This window comes from Lactuca serriola, chromosome 1 (genome assembly GCF_051521515.1).
Source record: "Lactuca serriola cultivar US96UC23 chromosome 1, Lser_US96UC23_V15, whole genome shotgun sequence".
Taxonomy (NCBI): domain Eukaryota; kingdom Viridiplantae; phylum Streptophyta; class Magnoliopsida; order Asterales; family Asteraceae; genus Lactuca; species Lactuca serriola.
Window position 1 is genome coordinate 117771430 of NC_136408.1, and position 8578 is coordinate 117780007.

Here is an 8578-nt window from a genome sequence, read left to right on the forward strand (position 1 = left end):
GAATGTGTAAATATGGTTTTTGGGCTTCAGCCACGTACACCCCACGTACATGGTACACCACCGTGATCAGCTCTCCCAGTACGCTAAGTGTACCTATATGTATGCCCATCGTACGCGGGGACCCTTTATGCAAAAAAAATTCATTTTAAGGGAATGAAAGGTCATTACCTGAATTCCGACCATTACAACAGTGTTATAAAGTGGCTATATATGTTGGGGTTTGTAAAAAATGGTAAAAATCAATCAGAGTTTAGCGGTCAAACCACCGCGAACTGCTTTGTGTTAAAGAACAATTGTTTGTAATTTTATGTTTATAATGTATATTAAAGATATTACATTCATAATTACTTTTAGAACATTTGAAACTGTTCCAACCATCCATCATTCAAGAACGAATCGAAAATCACCAAAAATTAATTCTATTTGTGACGTTAAAATAAATTTTCGTATGAAGTATGGATAAGAAATTTGAATAGATTACCTTCTCCTGATTTCGTGGATATAAAGAACATCCAAAACGGGGATCGTATGAAGAAGTAACGTTCATTTTAAGTTATGAAATTAGTATTTATAACGAACTGTGCACTACTTCGTCTGGAATAGCTACGAACTTTGTAAAATATTTTTAAGCATGTTTTGGAACTCATATTACAGTATATTATTTTACTACATTTTAATGACATTTTTAATCTCGACCAAAGTCAGATTCGTAAAATCTGTTGAATGCGAAACAATTAATCGCAAAACTTTAAATGCTAATTCCTGGAGTTCTGTCTATTGAAATTTAATTTCGTCTACATTTTTGGAATTAACACGACATAGATTATCAGCAGGCATATTCAGAAAAAACTTCATATGTCGGGATCTATCGACATGCGAACCAAGAAACGTAACGACATTACTAAAATACTTGGCATATATTTATTTGTCAAAAATATCTTCTAAAAGTTAACTTAACTTTCAAAATACAGTCAAAGCTTAAAGATGAATCTACCTTCATCTTCTCACACTACGACTATCTTTAACCTTACTTATCTCTCTCTCTCTCTCTCTCTCTTTCTCTCTCTCTCTTTGGGTATTTCCGACGAAGAAAGAAACCGGCGAGCCATAAGGCTGCCACCTCCAATTCATCCCTCCTCCTTTTCTTCATCGAGCACAACCCTCTCTTGTTGGGTGTTTCTTTTTCATCCCCCCTTTCTCTCTCCTAGGACACGTAACTGATTGGGTGAGAGTTCGACAACGGCTTTTGGAAGCTACAATTTGCTGATCGGTTCAGAAGTTATACTAGGAATTATAGTTATAGTCTTATCCAAGTGGGAGACTGTTGGATTAGATGTCTAAGTCCATTACTATAATTGATATATACTTGAATTGATGGTAGCACAGTCATTTTGGGTTGCCCTCAAACCTAGTAATTGAATAGGATAACATTTAGAGAGAGACTGATTTATTAATTTATTATATGATTAATAAATTAAATAGAAATCAAAATCAATTATTTGTTAATATATTATGAGAATAATATATTAATTAGAAATAGTATTACTTAATTAAGATTTAACCCGAAATTAATTATATTAATTGTGGGGTTAATTGGATTAATTAAAAGTATAAGGACCTAAGTGGTAAATGTTCAATAGTTGAACAAAAGGGTTGCAGAACCTTCCCCATGAGAGGTGGATAGTTTTTGGAGTGATTCTAGGGTTTCTATAATATCTCTTGGAGATAATTAGGAAACCAGATAATTACCTGATTTAAAATATTATTATTTTAATCAAGTAAGAGTTATCTAGGGTTTCTTTGTCAGCTATAAATAAGGTCTAATAGTCTCTAAATTTTGGCCAGTTACCCCTCAAGAGTATAGCCGAAATTTTGTCTCTTCTATAATCTCTCTTGAAGTTTCCTTGGTTGCTAGGGTATGGCTGTGAACCATCAGAGGTACGACCCTTGTGGTGCTTACTTCCATGAGTATTTCGAGTAGTTTAGTTTTGATTATTTACTACAACAATCAAAAGGTATGTAATTCCTAACTTATTTGTCAATTTCGAAAATACCTAGGGTTTATAGTGTTCTTGTTGTATAGTAGAATGTTACTTCAATAGTATTATGACATAGATCTAATAGGTTGCATGTACCCTTAAGTTTTAAGGATTTCTCAGCGTTATTATATGTAAAAGAAACTACCTTTTCCCTTTAGTGCCGACGATCACCACACCCAAATACCCTTACAATTTGCCAAGAAACACCCTCCTCGTAGCTGCTATGCCCGATCTCACTCCCATTTTTTTTGTTGACACCGGAGAAGTGAAGTGAAGAAGAACCGGTGAGCTACCGGTCGTGGTGACCCTCCAACCACCCCATTCGACTCTCTATCACCTGTAACACCTCCCTTCTCTGCCTTTTGTCTTCATTCGAAGCCACAACTCTTCATCAGGGCTTAACATTAAAAAGGAACACGCGGGGAAAACCGACTGTTCCCCCCACTTCTCGTCCATCTCAGCTACAATAACCACCCCTCATATTCACATTGGACTCAATCTACCCTTCCTAACGTCTAGTTCTAAAAACCATCAGGCAAGACACGAAGAATCAACTGGAAAAGAATTTCCGGTGAGAAAATTCGACGACAACCTTTTTTCGGTCCTCCTATATGGTGTCCATGGATGACATATGGGCCGTTGGTCCACATGGTATTGGCTTATGGTGTCCATGGATGACATATGGATGAGATATGGTCCATTAGTCCACACGGTAGTGGCTTATGGTGTCCATGGATGACATATAGGCTATTAGTCCACATGGTAGTGGCATATGGTGTCCATGGATGACATATGGGCCATTGGTCCACATGGTAGTGGCTTATGGTGTCCATGGATGACATATGTATGGCATATGGGACATTAGTCCATATAATGGTGGCTTATGGTGTCCGTGGATGACATATGGTCCATTGGTCAACGTGGTAGTGGCTTATGGTGTCCATGGATGACATATGGGCCATTGCTCCACATGGTAGTGGCTTATGGTGTCTATGGATGACATATAGGCCATTGGTCCACATGGTAGTGGCTGATGGCGTCCATGGATGACATATGGGCCATTGGTCCACATGGTAGTGGTTTATGGTGTCGATGGATGACATATGGATGACATATGGTCGATTGTTCCACATGGTAGTGGCTTATGGTGTCCATGGATGACATATGGGCCATTGGTCCAGATTGTAATGGTTTATGGTGTCCATGGATGACATATGGGCCATTGGTGAACGTGGTAGTCGCTTATGGTGTCCATGGATGACATATGGGCCATTGGTCCACATGGTAGTGGCTTATGGTGTCCATGGATGACATATGGGCCATTGGTCAACATGGTAGTGGCTTATGGTGTCCGTGGATGACATATGGATGACATATGAGCCATTGGTCCACATGGTAGTGGCTTATGGTATGCATGGATGACATATGTGCCATTGGTCCACATGGTAATGGCTTATGGTGTCCATTTAATTAAAAGAAACTGAAGTTAATTTAGTTTAGATTGCAAACGCGTCTTACTTTCCACCCGAAATCGGAGGTTCGAATCCTACTTATGTCATTAATTTTATTCAAATTTGTCTGTATAACTTTATTGAATAATTTTATTTAACTTCATCTTTTTAAATTTAAACTGTTAATTTATTTACAAAAATATCCGTAGGTATTTACAAAAATACCCTAACCGTTTACGTAGTAATCTTTGTTACTTAAAGGGCAATTATGTCAATTCACAGTCTACATATTTAGGCGCCATAATTTGTAGTCAGAGTCATGTTGTCGATTCAATTTATCGGCGAATGATCTTCTACATTCCATCCCCAACAGTTAAAATTCTGACACGTTGATCAATAAACCCTAAAATCGTTGTTGTTATATAATTTGAATACATTCGACACAGTTCAACATAATGGAAGCAAGTTGTTCATAAGAAAGAATGCAAACAAGACAACAAGGTACAAGAATTACTGCTTTGCCATCGCGCTTGATCGAAAAAAATAGTAACTACCGTTGGAGGAAATTCACCAATCGATGCTTTTAAGTGCCAGTTAGTGTAAGTATGATCTGTATTACTTATATTATACTTATATACATATTTAATTTAGTGGTTAATAGATTAACTTTGTTGATTTGTGTGAATTATAGTTGCAAACTGTTTAGGGATTCTGTATCATCAGACACAATATAAAAAATCATAGACACAAATCGACTAAGGTTTCGTCCTTTAAGTATTAGACAGTATGTAGTCATAAGCAGGTGCAGAATGTTGAACAACCCACACGTACTCTTCGACGATGGAATGGTAATCTTTTTTTAACCAATCGGATTATTGCGAATTCAATTAGTTTATATATTTGTTTTTTTAAAATTGTATGATTACTTATTTGTATGTCAGACGAAATATTTTACGTTAGGGGAAGAAATAGCAGGGAAACAGTTGCATCAAAATGCAGCCGATCAGGGGCAGTTGGATGCGATCTTTGTCTTGGGAATGATGTTGATGGCCGAAGGCATTGAAAGGAAGGAAGAAGCTCTGATCATGTTAAATAATGCCTACGTTAATAGTAGAAGGAGTTGGAATCTAAGGCATGCGTGTAACAAGGTTCAAAACCACTTGGTAAGGCGGTCAAAGCAGATAAAATTCCATGGCTTACATAGAAGTTGTGCAAAGCATCCTTCTATGAGCAGTTATGGAATAGCTTTTATGAATCAATACAGTTGGTTGTTGAATTGTGAAATTTGTTTGTGGGATGCATGTTTTGTAATGTTTTCTAGGATGCTTTACATTAGTTTTGAACAATTGTATATATGATAGTTGTTTGATTCACACAATTAGTGATGCATATTGTATGTGTATTTTGATGTTACTTTTGATATGTAAGTATATATATGTTACTTTTGATATGTATGTTATTTTTGTCTTTTCCATTTTACTAACCAAAAGTTCGTTGTGACCAATTTTGTTATATTTCAGTGAAACTTTGGTCTATTTGCAATTTATAAAGTGAAGACGACATTTTTGTTATGGAAATAAAAAACTTTCTTTAATTAAGTCGTTATTAAGAAAAATGCTATATATATATATATATATATATATATATATATATATATATATATAATTTATATGTTAAGTATATCTATATTTTTATATTTATTATAAATGTTATTTAAATTTATATTTACCCATATACTACATGGGTTTTAAACTGTTATTGAATAATATCGACCCAATAATATGACCTAATATCCATCCAACACATTGGAATCAAGGGTTGTCGAAGGTTCCCTAATCGATACACACTTTGTTTGAATATTTCTACTGCAAGTGTCGATCTCAATTAAAGCATTCTACTGATATTCTAAGCCATTATCCAATTACAAAAGTTGTTCAACCATTCAAATTAGAAAACTTTGAAGATTTGTTTATCATTTGGTCATTAGCTTTGTGAAACCAGTCGTTGTGAAGGTACCATTGTGATGTTTTTATGGTAACTATATATTTAATTCAAATGTCATATATGAATTCAAATAAACATTAATAAACATACAATTAATATTATGTTATTTACATTTATACTTTACAGATTTAAGACAATGAACAATCCAAGTAGAAAGTGGATGTATGAAAGAAAAGATAGTAGTAGTTGTATATCACATGTTTTTGTATAAGGAGTGAAAAAATTTATAGATTTTGCTACCAGTCAACATAGGTTCATGGACGAAAATAAAATCAAATGCCCATGCATAAAATGTCGTAACATACCATGTACAAAAGTTGATACTGTTAAGACTCATTTGTACAAGTTTGGTTTTGTTGAGGAATATTGGTGTTGGGATAAACATGGGGAAAAATAAATTGATGATGCCAATATGTTTTTAAGGGTGGATGATTCAAACACAAATTTTAGTGAAGGTGCATGTTCTTATAGAGATATGGTCATAGATGCAATGGCTCCTGATTTAAATAATAATGATCTTGAAGAGGAGCCAAATGCACTAGATAAAAATTCTTTGATATGCTAGATGCAGCTGATAAAGAATTGTGGCCTGGATGTAAAAAAGTGACACAACTATCTATTGTAGCTAGACTATTGAATATAAAACCAGAGTATCGCATACCTGAGCAAAGTTATGATGCTATCTGTTAGTTGATAAATGATGTGTTACTGGAGGAGAATATTATGGTAGGTAGTTTATACGAGAGCAAAAATTTAATACAAGAACTAGGTTTGCCTGTGGAGATGATTGACTGCTGCAAATCTGGATGTATGATATGTTGGAGGCAAGACAAAGATCTTTATCATTGCAAATTCTGCAATGCAGATAGGTACAAACGCTCAAAAAATTTGGCCAGATGTTCTTGTGTATCCTTCAAGAAAATGCATTACTTTCCTTTGACTCCAAGGTTGAATAGACTATATGGTTCACAAGCCACAATCACTTCCATGCGATGGCACTCCGAGAATCATGGACATGATGTGGAAGCTTGGAAGCACTTTGACAAAAGTCATCCTTCATTTGCAGCAGAAGTACGTAACGTAAGATTACGCCTAAGTACAGATGGGTTTGCACCACATGGAGCATTTGGAAAACAATATTCATCTTGGCCTATTATTATAACACCTTATAATTTTCCACCTTCTATGTGCATGAAAGAGCATTACATGTTTTTGACCGCACTTCTGCTAGGACCATCAAACCTTAAGCATAAAATAGATGTATTTTTGCAACCAGTTGTTGCAGAGTTGGTGCAATTATGGGAAGAAGGCGTAGTAATGTATGATATATCTTTAAAACAAAATTTCCATCTAAGAGCAGCTTTGATGTGGACAATAAGCGATTTTCCAGCATATGCAATGTTGTCCAGATGGTCTACAGTAGGTAAGCTAGCATGTCCACACTGTGGGAAACTTACACAATCATTCAGACTAGAGAATGGTAATAAGATATCATGGTTTGACTGCCATAGAAGATTTCTACAGGTAAATCACCCATATAGAAAGGATAAAAATAAGTTTAGGAAGAATCGTCAAGTGATAGAAGGTCCTCCTCCAAGTAAAAATGGTGAACAAACTTTAATGGAGATTGAACAATTAGGTTTGGTAAAAGTGATTTAACTAAATACTGATGATGTAAACAAAAGATGTGGTGATCATGGTTGGAAAAAGAAAAGCATATTTTGGGATTTACCGTATTGGAAAATAAACCTCATTTGACATAATTTTGATGTTATGCATATTGTTAAAAATGTATTTGAAAAGTTTTTTTACACTGTAATGGATGTCAAGGGGAAAACGAAGGACAATGTAGCAGCCAGAAGAGATCTGAAGCTTTATTGTAGGAAGATAAAAGGAGTCGAAGATAATGAAAGAGCATACTACACTTTGGACAAGAATCAAAAGAAATCCATATGCCAATGGGTGGATAAATTGCGTTTCCCCGATGCTTATGTTTCTAATTTGGGGAGGTGTGTTGATTTAACAGGTGTAGACTGTTCGGAATGAAAAACCACGATTGTCATGTTTTTATGCAAAGATTGAGGCCAATTGCATTTCATGAGATGTTGCCACAACAAGTGTGGGAAGCATTAATAGAGTTGAGTATTTTCTTCTAAACATTAACAGCAACATCAATCACAACAAAAGACATGGAAAGGATTGAAACCCAGATCCCAATAATATTATGAAAATTAGAGACCATCTTTTTCCCTCGTATTTTTAACTCCATGGAACATTTACTAGTACATTTTCCATACGAAGGGAAGATAGTCAGTCCTGTCCAATATCGGTGGATGTATCCATTTGAAAGGTTTGTATGGTACATCGTAATGTATGTTGCTATTTTTGTAAGCTAATTTAAACAATCTTCACTATAGGTATCTAAATCAGTTGAAAAAAATGTGAAAAATAAAGCTAGAGTGGAAGGGTCCGTTGTTAATGCATACTTGCTACGTGAAGCATCAATATCTTGCTCTCATTATTTCGAGACTGGTGTCCCCACACGTAATAGAAAGTTGCCTCGAAATGATGATGGAGGAGGAGATGAGCAAGCGGATGCTAAGAACGATATGTTACATATATTTTCATATCCTGGGCGTCATTATGGAAGATTCATGAATAGAATGATGTCTGATGAGGAAGTGCATCCTGCCCAAACTTACATACTCCTTAACGAAGATAATATCAAGCATTGCATCAGGTTTGTACGTATCATATGCATCACTTTTAATTGTAATAATCATTTGTTGTGTAATTGTTATGATCGAATAACATTTACATGCATCATTTTATTTATTACATTCATAGTTACTTTAAAATGTTATTGAAATGCTGATACAAAATATTTGAAGAACATATGAATGAACTTATGGGGGATATGGATGAACAGGTCCTTGCAGCTGAAGTTGAGAAGACCTTTGCATTATGGTTTCAAAACTATGTGGGTGTTATTTTTGTATTTTTTAAAATTTATTATTTTTTGTTATGGTTATAATTAACTCTAATTAAGTGTTTTACCATTATTCATATAAGCACGTAAGATCC

General features: G+C 34.9%; 1 pseudogene; it reads left to right on the forward strand.

Moving 5' to 3' along the window:
• Positions 1-6217: 6217 nt before the first annotated feature.
• On the forward strand, positions 6218-8369 carry LOC145060561 (uncharacterized; annotated as a pseudogene).
• Positions 8370-8578: the final 209 nt, after the last annotated feature.